Here is a 17,841-nt window from a genome sequence, read left to right as displayed (position 1 = left end):
TAATTTGTTCCTGTTCTCTGCAGTGTCAGGAATACAGAACTCACAGGCTTTCTGGGGAAAACATGGAGGAGAGCGAGAGTTCTTACTCTTCCAAGAGTCAAACTCAAACTCTTTTGGATTCTGAAAATTATTCTACTGGGACAGGATCCTATCACCACCTGTTACCGGGCAGAGTACGGCCTTTTGGGCCAATTCATTAGCCCCCAGCCAATCAATCAAACTAAGTCCCAGCCCATATCTCTCTCTCTGGTGCCAAAAAACCTGAAGCTCCTGTTCAAACCAGCAGAGACAAGCAGAGTGTTCTCTCCTGTAACTTCTGAATTCCCCATTCTCTCTGCTGCTAGACTTAAAGGCACAAGTCCATTAATCATCCGTGGATCAAAAATGATAATGACAAAAATAAAAGAGCGGGGAAATAGGGGAATAAACAGGAAGGACCCTCATAGGATGTCGGCTGGCAGGGCAGTGCATAAGAAAGAGGCCACTCGGCCCACCAAACCTGTCTGCCATTCAATAACATCATGGCTGTCCTCTACCTGAATTTCACCCTCTCACCAGATCCCCATTTCCTAATAGTTCAAAGATCTGTTCACCTCAGTCAGAAGCAGAATCTACCCTGTTCAACTCTCCAAGAAGATTAGTTGGTTCAGTGAGATCATCTCTCATTCTTCTAAACCCCAGAGAATTTAGACTCAGTTCTTCTCAATCCCTCCCCACGAGATTCGTCGGCCCTCATTCCAACGATCAATCCAGTGAAGCTCCATTGCAGCCCCTTCCGAGGCAAGTGTATCCAGTATTGAGGGAGTGCTGCGCTATGGGAGATGCTGTCTTCGGGGTAAGATGTGAAACCCCCGTCTTCCTCTCAAACAGATGGTGAAGCACTGCAGTCAGGTCCGATCACGCTGCTGTTTGTGGAATCTTGCTGTGCACGACTTGTCCAATGTCTCATCCCTGAGAACATTGACTACATTTCAAGCATAGTCTGTGAAGAATTTGGGGATATCCTGTTGCTATGACCCATCACCAGTCAGGTCGTATCGACGACGCCCCCCCACTTCACCCCCACCCCGGCAATGTTCTACCTCAGGGGCATCTCGACTTCCCAATATTACTTTAAGGATGGAGTTATTGTCAGGAGGTTCCCTGGTTAAGGTGTTGTTGTTGGAGATGAACATGTGTTTTCAGTGTCCCCCCCCCCCCCCCCCCCCCCCCCCCCCCGGGGACAGTGACTGGAATCCAGTCTCCCACTCATTGCCATCCAATCACCTTACTGGGTGTGAAGATTCAGTGGGGACAGGATTGTGATGCCTCCTGTGTTAAAATAGTCTGACAACGGGCAGCACGGTGGCGCAGTGGTTAGCACTGCTGCCTCACGGCGCCGAGGTCCCAGGTTCGATCCCAGCCCTGGGTTACTATCCGTGTGGAGTTTGCACATTCTCCCCGTGTCTGCGTGGGTTTCGCCCCCACAACCCAAAGATGTGCAGGGGAGGTGGATTGGCCGCGCTAAATTGCCCCTTAATTGGAAAAAATTGAATTGGTACTCGAAATGAATTTAAAAAAAAAATAGTCTGACAACACTGACTGTCTGAACCCACACATCCGACACCATCCTATGGACAGAGGCTGTCGATAAATCACCATAAACATGAGACGATTTGCACAAAGACGGGGGAAGGTCTGGGGAATACTCTTATAAAGTTCCAACACTCGGGAATCCAGATGCAATGTTCAAATGGTTTTATTACGCATGTTGGGAGCAAAACTCTGGCCATCCAGGCGCTTCTCCATCGAGGTTCAAATCAGCTGTTTTCTATGTTTTCTTTTTTTAATATAAATTTAGAGTGCCCAATTCCTTTTTTCCAATTAAGGGGCAATTTAGCGTGGCCAATCCACCTACCCTGCACATCTTTGGGTTGTGGGGGTGAGACCCACGCTGACACGGGGAGAATGTGCAAACTCCACACGGACAGTGACCCAGGGCCGGGATCAAACCTGGGTCCTCTCCGCCGTCAGGCAGCAGGGCTAACCATGGATATATGTTGTCATTATCAGTTACAACTTAACGGTATTCAGTAGACAAAGGCCACCGCACAATTGGTGGACCGATAATTGTACAGCCATTGCAATGTAGAGATTTGGTATTGTCCTTGCAAAGACAGCAAAGGCGATTGGTGTGGTTTGGGACAATGGCCTTCCCCATTTCTGGATGAAGTTACCCTGTACATTTTTTGTGTGTCACCCATTTCCTAATTGCAAGCACTCTGATGTCAGGCCGATTGTCGGTGTTTGCTTTGACAGCCGAGCTGCTGGTTCTGACTGGCACTCTAAGATAAATCCAAATGAATAAATCCAAACTTTGCACCTTCAAGGATACGGGACAAGCAGATTGGACACTGGGCAAGACTGAGGAGCCTAACTCCACCCCTCCTTATCAATATTTACAATTGTATTTGTGAATTAATAACACATTTGGTGTCAGCAGAAAGACATGAACCGAGCACAGATCTGAATTCGAATCTGGGCTCCTGCTGAGCTTTCCGCGTTCTCTGCTTTCAGTATCACATTTGAAAGACAACAAAGGAACATTTGCACGGTGGCGCAGTGGTTAGCACTGGTGCCTCACAGCGCCGAGGACCCGGGTTTGATCCCGGCTCTGGGTCATTGCCCGTGTGGAGTTTGCACATTCTCCCCGTGTCTGCGTGGGTCTCACCCCCACAACCCAAAGACGTGCAGGGTAGGTGGATTGGCCGCGCTAAATTGCCCCTTAATTGGAAAAAAAAAGAATTGGGTACTCTAAATTTATTTTCGGCGACACGGTGGCATGCTGCTTAGCACTGCTGCCTCACAGCTCCAGGGACCCGGGTTCGATCCCGGCTTGGGTCACTGTCTGTGCGGAGTCTGCACGTTCTCCCCGTGTCTGCGTGGGTTTCCTCCGGGTGCTCCGGTTTCCTCCCACAGTCCAAAGATGTGCAGGTTAGGTGGATTGGCCGTGCTAAATTGCCCTTAGTGTGCAAAAGGTTAAGTGGGGTTACTGGGTTACGGGGATAGGGTGCAGGCGTGGTTTTAAGTAGGGTGCTCTTTCCAAAGGACAATTGGCTTCCTTCTGCCCTGTAAATTCTATGATTCTACGTTAAACAGCAGAAGCATTCTTGAAATTCTTGATATGGTTCCAATGATGTTGAAATTTGGGGTGGAAGTCCCTGGGACCTTGGCCTGCTTGTTACTGGATTCTGAGAAAGAAAAGATGAAAAGGCTAAACAGAGATGAAGTGCTGATGTGAAGCATAAACAGCAACATAATCCAGTTGAGCAGGGTGGTTCTGTACTGTCAGGAATCTATGTGACGCTATAAAATAATTCTCAGAAGCAGCAAAGGGTTTAATACGAAGTAAGTGAGGCCAGAGGTATGTGAGGTCAGAGGTATGTGAGGTCAGAGGTATGTGAGGTCAGAGGTATGTGAGGTCAGAGATATGTGAGGTCAGAGGTATATGAGGTCAGAGGTATGAGAGGTCAGAGGTATGTGAGGTCAGAGGTATGAGAGGTCAGAGGTATGTGAGGTTAAAGATATGTGAGGTCAGAGGTATGTGAGGTCAGAGGTATGTGAGGTCAGAGATATGTGAGGTCAGAGGTATGTGAGGTCAGAGATATGTGAGGTCAGAGGTATGTGAGGTCAGAGGTATGTGAGGTCAGAGGTATGTGAGGTTAAAGATATGTGAGGTCAGAGGTATGTGAGGTCGGAGATATGTGAGGTCAGAGGTATGTGAGGTCAGAGGTATGAGAGGTCAGAGGTATGTGAGGTTAAAGATATGTGAGGTCAGAGGTATGTGAGGTCAGAGGTATGTGAGGTCAGAGATATGTGAGGTCAGAGGTATGTGAGGTCAGAGATATGTGAGGTCAGAGGTATGTGAGGTCAGAGATATGTGAGGTCAGAGATATGTGAGGTCAGAGGTATGTGAGGTCAGAGGTATGTGAGGTTAAAGATATGTGAGGTCAGAGGTATGTGAGGTCAGAGATATGTGAGGTCAGAGGTATGTGATGTCAGAGGTATGTGAGGTCAGAGATATGTGAGGTCAGAGATATGTGAGGTCCGAGATATGTGAGGTCAGAGGCATGTGAGGTCAGAGGTATGTGAGGTCAGAGGTATGTGAGGTCAGAGATATGTGAGGTCAGAGGAATGTGAGGTCAGAGATATGTGAGGTCAGAGATTTGTGAGGTCAGAGGTATGTGAGGTCAGAGATATGTGAGGTCAGAGATATGTGAGGTCAGAGGTATGTGAGGTCAGAGATATGTGAGGTCAGGGATATGTGAGGTCAGAGATATGTGAGGTCAGAGGTATGTGAGGTCAGAGATATGTGAGGTCAGAGATATGTGAGGTCAGAGATATGTGAGGTCAGAGGTATGTGAGGTCAGAGATATGTGAGGTCAGAGATATGTGAGGTCCGAGATATGTGAGGTCAGAGGTATGTGAGGTCAGAGGTATGTGAGGTTAGAGATATGTGAGGTCAGAGGTATGTGAGGTCAGAGGTATGTGAGGTCAGAGGTATGTGTGGTCAGAGGTATGTGAGGTTAGAGATATGTGAGGTCAGAGGTATGTGAAGTCAGAGATATGTGAGATCAGAGATATGTGAGGTCAGAGGTATGTGAGGTCAGAGGTATGTGAGGTCAGAGGTATGTGAGGTCAGAGGTATGTGAGGTCAGAGATATGTGAGGTCAGAGATATGTGAGGTCAGAGATCTATGAGGTCAGAGATATGTGAGGTCAGAGGTATGTGAGGTCAGAGGTATGTGAGGTCAGAGGTATGTGAGGTCAGAGGTATGTGAGGTCAGAGATATGTGAGGTCAAAGGTATGTGAGGTCAGAGATATGTGAGGTCAGAGGTATGTGAGGTCAGAGGTATGTGAGGTCAGAGGTATGTGAGGTCAGAGGTATGTGAGGTCAGAGATATGTGAGGTCAGAGGTATGTGAGGTCAGAGATATGTGAGGTCAGAGGTATGTGAGGTCAGAGGTATGTGAGGTCAGAGGTATGTGAGGTCAGAGGTATGTGAGGTCAGAGGTATGTGAGGTCAGAGATATGTGAGGTCAGAGGTATGTGAGGTCAGAGATATGTGAGGTCAGAGGTATGTGAGGTCAGAGGTATGTGAGGTCAGAGATATGTGAGGTCAGAGGTATGTGAGGTCAGAGGTATGTGAGGTCAGAGGTATGCGAGGTCAGAGGTATGTGAGGTCAGAGGTATGTGAGGTCAGAGATATGTGAGGTCAGAGGTATGTGAGGTCAGAGGTATGTGAGGTCAGAGGTATGTGAGGTCAGAGATATGTGAGGTCAGAGGTATGTGAGGTCAGAGATATGTGAGGTCAGAGGTATGTGAGGTCAGATGTATGTGAGGTCAGAGATATGTGAGGTCAGAGATATGTGAGGTCAGAGATATGTGAGGTCAGAGGTATGTGAGGTCAGAGATATGTGAGGTCAGAGGTATGTGAGGTCAGAGGTATGTGAGGTCAGAGGTATGTGAGGTCAGAGGTATGTGAGGTCAGAGGTATGTGAGGTCAGAGATATGTGAGGTCAGAGGTATGTGAGGTCAGAGGTATGTGAGGTCAGAGGTATGTGAGGTCAGAGATATGTGAGGTCAGAGGTATGTGAGGTCAGAGATATGTGAGGTCAGAGGTATGTGAGGTCAGAGGTATGTGAGGTCAGAGATATGTGAGGTCAGAGATATGTGAGGTCAAACGCATTCGGCAGGATTCTCAGTGCCAACAACAAAGGGCGGGATTCTGCATTCTAGAAAGTCCGGGGTGATTCTCCGTCTTCAAGGGGGCTAGCAGGGCCGTGGCGTGCATCCTGCAGCTCCGGCTGCCAGCGGGGCCCTGCATGTACGCCAGCGCAGCCGCGAATGCGCTGGGCAGCCGGCCGCGGGTCCGTGCATGCGGGCAGCGGCCGTCTTCACGCTGGCCCCGGCACAACATTTTATTTTCTTTTTTAAAATTTAGAGTGCCCAATTCATTTTTTCCAATTAGGGGGCAATTTAGCGTGGTCGATCCACCTACCCTGCACATCTTTGGGTTGTGGGAGTGAGACCCACGCAGACACTGGGAGAATGTGCAAACTCCACACGGACAGTGACCCAGAGCCGGGATCGAACCCGGGTCCTCAGCGCTGCAGTCCCAGTGCTAACCACGGCGCCGCCGTGCTGCCCAAGCCCCCGCGCAACATGGCGGAGCCCGACAGGGGCCCGGCGCGGAGGGACATAGCCCCTCCCCAGAATGAGCGCGCCCGCCGATCGGTAGTCCCCGATCGCGGGCCTGGCCAGCGTGGAGCCCCCCCCCCCCGAGTCAGATCACCCCGCTCCCCCCCCCACCAGGACAGGCCCCCGCAGCCGGAATGCCGAGGTCCAGCCGGGTGGGACCGCATGTGAACCACGCCGGCAGTACTCGGCAGGAATCACGTGCTGGCGTGGGAGCCTGTTTCGGGTAATTCTCCACTCCCGCACCGAGCCCGATTTCGGGTAATTCTCCACCCCCGCACCGAGCCCGATTTCGGCGCGGAGGGTTAGAAAATCCCACCCAAAGTGTTGGCACCGGGACAGAATCGGGGGTGTTCTATGACACCAAAATAGGCGCCGCTCCCAGGCCAACCCACTGACCTTTGAGGGACTCGCGCCAAGTCCAATTTGCCAGGATTGGAATTGCCACTCGAGAGGCTGACAAGCTGCATAGACCATAGAACATTACAGCGCAGTACAGGCCCTTCGGCCCTCGATGTTGCGCCGACCTGTGAAACCACTCTAAAGCCCATCAACACTATTCCCTTATCGTCCATATGTCTATCCAGTGACCATTTGAATGCCCTTAATGTTGGCGAGTCCACTACTGTTGCAGGCAGGGCATTCCACACCCTTACTACTCTCTGAGTAAAGAACCTACCTCTGACATCTGTCTTATATCTAGCTCCCCTCAATTTAAAGCTATGTCCCCTCGTGCTAGACATCACCATCCGAGGAAAAAGGCTCTCACTGTCCACCCTATCCAATCCTCTGATCATCTTATATGCCTCAAGTCACCTCTTAACCTTCTTCTCTCTAACGAAAACAGCCTCAAGTCCCTCAGCCTTTCCTCATAAGATCTTCCCTCCGTACCAGGCAACATTCTGGTAAATCTCCTCTGCACCCTTTCCAATGCTTCCACATCCTTCCTATAATGCGGCGACCAGAATTGCATGCAATACTCCAAATGCAGCCGCACCAGAGTGTTGTACAGCTGCAACATGACCTCATGGCTCCGAAACTCAATCCCTCTACCAATAAAAGCTAACACACCGTACGCCTTCTTAACAACCCTCTCAACCTGGGTGGCAACTTTCAGGGATCTATGTACATGGACACAGAGATCTCTCTGCTCATCCACACCCCAAGAATCTTACCATTGGCCCAGTTTCATATACACATTGCTCTCCTCACACACACCACCCCAGCCAACAAGGTGGCAGCATGGAGCGTGGCAGCGCGGTTCATAGGTGCTGAGCTGGAGACCTTATTTGACAGAGTGGAAGAGAGGTGGGCTACCCTGTACCCCAGGGTGGGGAGGAGGTTGCCACCGCCTCGATGCACCGGGCTTGGGCAGAGACGATCAATGCCGTGGGCATCACTGCCAGGACCGGCCATCAGTGCCGCAAGAAACTGCACCACCTCCTCAGGGCAGGCAGGGTGAGTGGGCAGCACTGTGCCCCTGGCACTGACCTCCACCCCACACCCCGTAACCCAACTGCTCACCCCCCTACCCGGGGGGAGGGGCAGAGCCCACCCTGCAGCACCTGCCAGCACCCATACCTGCCGCCATGGCCAGGTACCCTGGTCACGAAGGCCACCAGCTACCCACCCTCTGCGCTGCATGCGTCCGACTGTCGAACGGCACATTTTCTGTTTCCCCCCCCCCCACCATCAGGAGAGGTCGGCGCACAACTTCCGTGAGAGCGAGAAAACCAGAGGGCCCCTCACTGCAGCGGAGCAGCGGGCACGGGACCTGATTGGTGGGCCCAGGGGAGAGGATAGTCACCGAGGCGGAGGTCGACCTGGGCGAGCGAGTGAGACCCCGCTCATTTGTTGTTCCCCATGGCCGTGTGTCACCACCCCCACCAGCCCCCCACACACTGGCCCTCCACCCATCCCCCTCAACACATTCTCCCCGTGTCTGCGTGGGTTTCGCCCCCACAACCCAAAGATGTGCAGGGTAGGTGGATTGGCCACGCTAAATTGCCCCATAATTGGAAAAAATGAATTGGGTACTCTAAAATTATCCCAAAAAACCCTAATCAATGAGTGCCGTTCAAAACAACAACAAATTATCATCAGCAACTGTGTGGAGGGTGATTATCAATCACTGCTTCACCTCTCCATCTCTCCCCCCCCCCATCTCCATCTCCTTCCAACAACTCTACCTCCCTCTAATCCTCGCTCTTGTGCCTTCAGCTGCCGAGACCCTGAGCTCTGAAATTCCTTCCCTAACCCTCTCCTACTCTCCAGCTCCTTGTAGATCTCTCCTTAAAACCTTCTTCTTTGACTAAGTTTTCGTTCTCTGCTGTCTAGAGGGAGGGGACTAGGCCAAGGGTGCTGCTGGGTGGTATTGGAAATGTATTGCTGCTGATTGGCTGTTCTGGAGCTGCCACCTGGCAGCGGAGTGGAGAGGATGGCAGGAATTGAGCGGCGAGCTGCTTTCTGGCCAAGCGGGGCCGTTGCATTCGGCCCACTGTGTCACTTTGGGCGGGAAATGGTGAGAATCGCCCCTGTTCAGGCGTGATTGCCATTGCAATTCTCCCACACTTAGAATATTTCTTGGAGCTGGGACCTAAAGAACCTTCAAGACCAACTCCTCAGAAATCGAGGTGCCATTTTTAAAGAGCGCCCCAATCTCCAGACAACCCTACAATGCCCCACCCACCAACTCATCAGCAGAGACCCCCACTCACACGCACAGGCATGAGGACTTGTGGGCAGCACGGTAGCACAGTGGTTAGCATAGTTGCTTCACAGCTCCAGGGTCCCAGGTTCGATTCCGGCTTGGGTCACTGTCTGTGCGGAGTCTGCACGTCCTCCCCGTGTGTGCGTGGGTTTCCTCCGGGTGCTCCGGTTTCCTCCCACAGTCCAAAGATGTGCGGGTTAGGTGGATTGGCCGTGATAAATTGTCCAAAAAAAAGATTAGCTGGGGATACTGGGTGACGGGGGTAGGGTGGAGGTGTGGGCTTAAGTAGGGTGCTCTTTCTAAGGGCCAGTGCAGATTTGATGGGCCGAATGGCCTCCTTCTGCACTGTCAATTCTATGATTCCCCGTCCCCATCACTACCACCCTCCCAAGTGACTGACATCCCACTACGGGGTCGGCAAAACCCCCCCCATTCAGGCCTCCATTCCCTTCAATTCCCCCCCCCCCCTTTCATGGCCGTGCACCCTCTCAGAACCTCCCCAAGGTGCCCTGTCCGTGACCACCCGGGGGGCTCCAATGATCTCCAAGTCCCCCCGTGGCATGGCCATCCTGTCTGGTCTCCATAGATGGTGACCGGTAGTGATTCCCAGCGGCCTCAGCCGTGCCGGCGATGGCCAAGATTCCCGGGAGCTGGCTTCTGATTGGCTTGAAATTCAACTAAATGTACAGACTTAATTCTGCTCGGCTGGCCCTTGCCCAGCGAGGGCATGAACCGAATCACGTGGGGTGTGGCTGGCCGGGATCATCGCCCTTCAGCTGAACCCCGTTTAGGGGTTCTCCCACTGCTCTCTGGGAATAGTGGAAGGGGCATCGTGCGCAAGACGGCCAGAAAATCGCCCCCATGACTATCTCGGGATAGGTGATTCATGGTCAGGTGGGTTCTCCACATTCGTGCCTCCTCTCTGAACTCCGTCATATTGGGATGGGCCGGGAAGCAATGATGTCACAATAAATTAGGCAATATCAGATTAGGCAATGCCCCCAGGTCACTCCAAAACTATTTAAGGTGAGTAGGTATGTCACTTAACTGTTCACCTGCCCAGCTCCTCCGGTGATTGTTCCTGCCGGATATTCGTAGGGGTTATTTTTGGAAACTGTTCGCATTTTGAGTTAATGGGTGTGTAAGCAATGGGTGAGGTCAGACCTGACGGCATGGCTAATGCGCAGGTCAAAGTGGGAAGGAAGAACTTTTTTGTAAAAATAAATTTAGTGTACCCAATTCTTTTTTTCCAACAAGGGGCAATTTAGTGTGGCCAATCCACCTACCCTGCTCATCTTTGGGTTGGGGGGGTGAAACCCACGCTGACACGGGGAGAATGTGCAAACTCCACACGGACAGTGACCTGGAGCCGGGATCGAACCTGGGACCTCGGCGCCGTGAGGCAGCAGTGCTAACCACTGCGCCGCCGTGCTGCCCACGGGACGGTCGGAACTGAGGGAGTTGGAGCAGTCCTTGGGTCCTGGTAAAACATGGGTTAGAATCTTCTGATTTTACTGTGCTGATCAAAGCCATTCCTCCCTGTGGTGACTCGACAGAAAGAATTTAATCCCATTCGCCCACTTAAACCTTTCAGCTCTGCATATAGTTCCTTCAAGAATCTGTCCATTTCCCGTTTAAAAGTTATATTTTTATAGAGTATATCTCTTGAGACTTTCCATTTTAGAGAATAACAACCTTCCAAATGATACATTGCCATAAACAAAGAGGAAAAACACAACAGCTTCACCTACACGAGTACAGAATGGAGCAGGAGGCTGAATATAATCATCAGACTGATGCACGATCAATCACTACTGAAGCGAGATTGTAGTCCAATTGAAGGCTTTAATGAACAAGTACTTACCCCAGCAGCTCCGATACAGAATGACTGCTGTGGGTGAAACACAGACTCTTATACTCCGCCTGCTGGGCGGAACCAGCAGGCAGGTTCCACCACTCATACTACAGTATAAGGTACTTCCCACCTAGGCACCGCGATACCCCTAATGTAGCCGACCACACAGGCAAACTAGATACACCGTCCGACCAGAGACCGAGGGCGAAACAGGACAGGATTGTGATAACGTGACAAAATGGTGCACATCCTTCCACGTCGCGCAGCCGCAGTCTCATCACGGGAAATCAGGATACGCTTCCTGCTCCATGGTTGGGCGACCCCCCCCACCAGCGTTCATCGCCCTCAACCCCAGCGTAAAAGGCATCCGCGACCCCTCACAGCCTCCTCCTTACTGATATCAGACAAATCTGCACCCCATGCAGGAGCCAAGAGCCGGTTTGTCAAACCCACCTGGACAAAACAACAGAAAATACACAAAAAAACCCAGTTCTGAGGGGTCAGGCAACAAAACTAAACCCAGGCCCAGGGCAGAATAAAATCATTCCAGACAAAAGCGAAGAGAGAGACCGACAACAACAACAGAAGTTTGGATGAGGCCCTCCCGAGGGAGAAAAGGTGGAAGAAAGAATTAACACGAGCAGATCAAACCCACCTGACAACAAAAGATCTGGACCCGAACCAGACCGCAGGCCTCCCTGGCTCCCACCCAGCACCCACCATTGAGGAGAGCAGGTCACTGAATCATCAAGAAGATGCCCCACCCCCCAGGGGGATAACAGGTTACCGTCAAGGCCCAGAGCTCGGGCCATCCACAGTTCCCCGTGTAACAGAGAAGCAAAACCCAGCCTCTCAACCCGAAAGGGAAATAGAACGGCAACACCGACCTGGCCTAGGCCCAGCAACAACCGACACACAGGAAGCTATACCCCCGGGACCTCCTACACCCCAGCCGAGCCCTTACCCTTCCCTAGTCCACCAGGGCGACGATCCGTCCCCACACAGACTAATAGAAAGAGGAGAATTACTCTATCCTCAGCACAGCGGGGGGCCCCAGTCCAGGAAGAAGCAGAACCGTCAACACACCAACAATTGGGCACCTTGGGAGGGAGGGTCACTCCCATCCTCCCCGGGACAACCAGGGAAAGCCCCCCTCAAACCACCAGACAGCTCAGGATAAGAATTAACGCAATGTTCACCCAGACAAAGAGAATAAAAACCACAAAGATTGTGACGGCCAGCCGAGCTCAAAGCGACCATCATCACAGAGACAACACCCAGAGCAACATCACAGAGCGGACACCCAGAGCATCATCACAGAGCGGACACCCAGAGCATCATCACAGAGCGGACACCCAGAGCGTCATCACAGAGAGAACACCCAGAGCATCATCACAGAGCGGACACCCAGAGCATCATCACAGAGAGAACACCCAGAGCATCATCACAGAGCGGACACCCAGAGCATCATCACAGAGACAACACCCAGAGCAACATCACAGAGCGGACACCCAGAGCATCATCACAGAGCGGACACCCAGAGCATCATCACAGAGCGGACACCCAGAGCATCATCACAGAGAGAACACCCAGAGCATCATCACAGAGCGGACACGCAGAGCATCATCACAAAGCGGACACACAGAGCGTCATCACAGAGAGAACACCCAGAGCATCATCACAGAGCAGACACCCAGAGCATCATCACAGAGCGGACACCCAGAGCATCATCACAGAGCAGACACCCAGAGCATCATCTCAGAGCGGACACCCAGAGCATCATCACAGAGAGAACACCCAGAGCATCATCACAGAGAGAACACCCAGAGCATCATCACAGAGCAGACACCCAGAGCATCATCACAGAGAGAACACCCAGAGCATCATCACAGAGAGAACACCCAGAGCATCATCACAGAGCGGACACCCAGAGCATCATCACAGAGCGAACACACAGAGCATCAACACAGAGAGAACACCCAGAGCATCATCACAGAGCGGACACCCAGAGCGTCATCACAGAGCAGACACCCAGAGCATCATCGCAGAGAGAACACCCAGAGCATCATCACAGAGCGAACACCCAGAGCATCATCACAGAGAGAAAACCCAGAGCATCATCACAGAGAGAACACCCAGAGCATCAACACAGAGAGAACACCCAGAGCATCATCGCAGAGCGAACACCCAGAGCATCATCACAGAGAGACCACCCAGAGCATTATCACAGAGCGAACACCCAGAGCATCATCACAGAGAGAACACCCAGAGCATCAACACAGAGAGAACACCCAGAGCATCATCGCAGAGCGAACACCCAGAGCATCATCACAGAGAGAACACCCAGAGCATCAACACAGAGAGAACACCCAGAGCATCATCGCAGAGCGAACACCCAGAGCATCATCACAGAGAGACCACCCAGAGCATTATCACAGAGCGAACACCCAGAGCATCCTCACAGAGAGAACACTCAGAGCATCATCACAGAGAGATCACCCAGAGCATCATCACAGAGCAGACACCCAGAGCATCATCACAGAGAGACCACCCAGAGCATCATCACAGAGCGAACACCCAGAGCATCCTCACAGAGAGAACACTCAGAGCATCATCACAGAGAGATCACCCAGAGCATCATCACAGAGCGGACACCCAGAGCATCAGCACAGAGAGAACACCCAGAGCATCATCACAGAGAGAACACCCAGAGCATCATCACAGAGAGAACACACAGAGCATCAACACAGAGAGAACACCCAGAGCAACATCGCAGAGAGAACACCCAGAGCATCATCACAGAGTGAACACCCAGAGCATCATCACAGAGAGAACATACAGAGCATCAACACAGAGAGAACACCCAGAGCAACATCGCAGAGAGAACACCCAGAGCATCATCACAGAGCGAACACCCAGAGCATCATCGCAGAGAGAACACCCAGAGCATCATCACAGAGCGAACACCCAGAGCATCATCACAGAGAGAACACCCAGAGCATCATCACAGAGAGAACACCCAGAGCACCATCGCAGAGAGAACACCCAGAGCTTCATCATAACAGAGAGAACCCCCAGAGCATCATCACAGAGAGAACACCCAGAGCATCACCACAGAGAGAACACCCAGAGCATTATCACAGAGCGGACAAACCAGAGCATCATCACAGAGAGAACGCCGAGAGCATCATCACAAAGAGAACGCACAGAGCATCATCACAGAGAGAACACCCAGAGTATCATCACAGGGAGGACACCCAGAGCATCATCACAGAGCGAAGACCCAGAGCATCATCACAGACAGAACACCCAGAGCATCATCACAGAGAGATCACCCAGAGCATCATCACAGAGAGAACACCCAGAGCATCATCACAGAGCGGACACCCAGAGCATCATCACAGAGCAGACACCCAGAGCATCATCACAGAGAGAACACCCAGAGCATCATCACAGAGTGGACACCCAGAGCATCATCACAGAGCGGACACCCAGAGCATCATCACAGAGCAGACACCCAGAGCATCATCACAGAGAGAACACCCAGAGCATCATCACAGAGCGGACACCCAGAGCATCATCACAGAGCGGACACCCAGAGCATCATCACAGAGCAGACACCCAGAGCATCATCACAGAGAGATCACCCAGAGCATCATCTCAGAGCGGACACCCAGAGCATCATCACAGAGTTGACACCCAGAGCATCATCACAGAGCAGACACCCAGAGCAGCAACGCAGTGAGAACACCCAGTGCATCATCTCAGAGAGAACACCCAGAGCATCATCACAGAGCGAACACCCAGAGCATCATCACAGAGAGAACACCCAGAGCATCATCACAGAGCGGACACCCAGAGCATCATCACAGAGCAGACACCCAGAGCATCATCGCAGAGAGAACACCCAGAGCATCATCACAGAGAGAACACCCAGAGCATCATCACAGAGAGAACACCCAGAGCATCATCACAGAGAGAACGCCCAGAGCATCATCACAGAGCAGACACCCAGAGCATCATCACCGAGCAGACACCCAGAGCATCATCACAGAGAGATCACCCAGATCATCATCTCAGAGCGGACACCCAGAGCATCATCACAGAGTTGACACCCAGAGCATCATCACAGAGCAGGCACCCAGAGCATCATCACAGAGTTGACACCCAGAGCATCATCACAGAGCAGGCACCCAGAGCAACATCGCAGTGAGAACACCCAGTGCATCATCACAGAGAGAACACCCAGAGCATCATCACAGAGCGAACACCCAGAGCATCATCACAGAGAGAACACCCAGAGCATCATCACAGAGCGGACACCCAGAGCATCATCACAGAGCAGACACCCAGAGCATCATCGCAGAGAGAACACTCAGAGCATCATCACAGAGAGAACACCCAGAGCATCATCACAGAGAGAACACCCAGAGCATCATCACAGAGAGAACGCCCAGAGCATAATCACAGAGAGAACACCCAGAGCATCATCACAGAGCGGACACCCAGAGCATCATCACAGAGCGGACAAACCAGAGCATCATCACAGAGCGGACACCCAGAGCATTATCACAGAGCGGACACCCAGAGCATCATCACAGAGCGGACACCCAGAGCATCATCACAGAGAGAACACCCAGAGCATCATCACAGAGAGAACACCCAGAGCCTCAGTTCTTATGTTCTTATGTTCTTGTATCTCTGCCCTCACATATGTTGAACCTCACATACCTCTGACCTCACATTCCTCTGACCTCACATACCTCTGACCTCACATTCCTCTGACCTCACATACCTCTGACCTCACATACCTCTGACCTCACATACCTCTGACCTCATATACCTCTGACCTCACATACCTCTGACCTCACATACCTCTGACCTCACATACCTCTGACCTCACATATCTCTGACCTCACATACCTCTGACCTCACATATCTTTTACCTCACATACCTCTGACCACACATACCTCTGACCTCACATACCTCTGACCTCACATATCTCTGACCTCACATATCTCTGACCTCACATACCTCTGACCTCACATATCTCTGACCTCACATACCTCTGACCTCACATAACTCTGACCTCACATACCTCTGACCTCACATATCTTTAACCTCACATACCTCTGACCTCACATACCTCTGACCTCACATTCCTCTGACCTCACATACCTCTGACCTCACATACCTCTGACCTCACATACCTCTGACCTCACATACCTCTGACCTCATATACCTCTGACCTCACATACCTCTGACCTCACATTCCTCTGACCTCACATACCTCTGACCTCACATACCTGACCTCACATAACTCTGACCTCACATACCTCTGACCTCATATACCTCTGACCTCATAAACCTCTGACCTCACATACCTCTGACCTCACATACCTCTGACCTCACATACCTCTGACCTCACATACCTGACCTCACATACCTCTGACCTCACATACCTCTGACCTCATATACCTCTGACCTCATATACCTCTGACCTCACATACCTCTGACCTCACATACCTCTGACCTCGCATACCTCTGGCCTCACATACCTCTGACCTCACATACCTCTGACCTCACATACCTCTGGCCTCACTTACTTCGTATTAAACCCTTTGCTGCTTCTGAGAATTATTTTATAGCGTCACATAGATTCCTGACAGTACAGAACCACCCTGCTCAACTGGATTATGTTGCTGTTTATGCTTCACATCAGCACTTCATCTCTGTTTAGCCTTTTCATCTTTTCTTTCTCAGAAACCAGTAACAAGCGGGCCAATGTCCCAGGGACTTCCACCCCAAATTTCAACATCATTGGAACCATATCAAGAATTTCAAGAATGCTTCTGCTGTTTAACGTAGAATCATAGAATTTACAGGGCAGAAGGAAGCCAATTGTCCTTTGGAAAGAGCACCCTACTTAAAACCACGCCTGCACCCTATCCCCGTAACCCAGTAACCCCACTTAACCTTTTGCACACTAAGGGCAATTTAGCACGGCCAATCCACCTAACCTGCACATCTTTAGACTGAGGGAGGAAACCGGAGCACCCGGAGGAAACCCACGCAGACACGGGGAGAACGTGCAGACTCATCGCAGAGAGAACACCCAGAGCATCATCACAAAGCGGACACCCAGAGCATCATCACAGAGAGAAAACCCAGAGCATCATACGTCCAACAGGTTTGTTTCGATGTCACTAGCTTTCGGAGCGCTGCTCCTTCCTCAGGTGAATGAAGAGGTTACCCGCAGATCGGACCAAGGAACACATCCGCCAACTTAACAGACTGATCAAGACCCTGGATCCAGATCTTCAGAGCACCCTACGTGCTCTCATCCCACGTACTCCCCGCATTGGAGATCTCTACTGCCTCCCGAAAATACATAAGGCCAACACACCAGGCCGCCCTATCGTTTCAGGCAATGGGACCCTGTGTGAGAACCTCTCTGGCTACATCGAGGGCATCTTGAAACCCATCGTACAAGGTACACCCAGCTTCTGTCGCGACACGACGGACTTCCTACAGAAACTCAGCACCCATGGACCAGTTGAACCAGGAACATTCCTCGTCACAATGGACGTCTCGGCACTCTACACCAGCATCCCCCATGACGACGGCATTGCTGCAACAGCCTCAGTACTCAACACCGACAACTGCCAATATCCAGACGCAATTCTGCAACTCATCCGCTTCATTCTGGATCACAACGTCTTCACCTTCGACAACAAGTTCTTCATCCAGACGCACGGAACAGCCATGGGGACCAAATTCGCACCCCAATACGCCAACATCTTCATGCACAGGTTTGAACAGGATCTACTCACCGAACAGGACCTTCAACCGACGTTATACAACAGATACATCGATGACATTTTTTTCCTTTGGACCCACGGCGAAGAATCACTGAAACGACTACACGATGACATTAATAAGTTCCATCCAACCATCAGACTCACTATGGACTACTCTCCAAAATCAGTTGCATTCTTGGACACACTCGTCTCCATCAAGGACGGTCACCTCAGCACTT

The sequence above is a fragment of the Scyliorhinus torazame genome, chromosome 29 (assembly GCF_047496885.1).
Source record: "Scyliorhinus torazame isolate Kashiwa2021f chromosome 29, sScyTor2.1, whole genome shotgun sequence".
NCBI classification, from domain to species: Eukaryota; Metazoa; Chordata; class Chondrichthyes; order Carcharhiniformes; family Scyliorhinidae; genus Scyliorhinus; species Scyliorhinus torazame.
Note: the sequence above shows the minus strand (reverse complement) of the source record.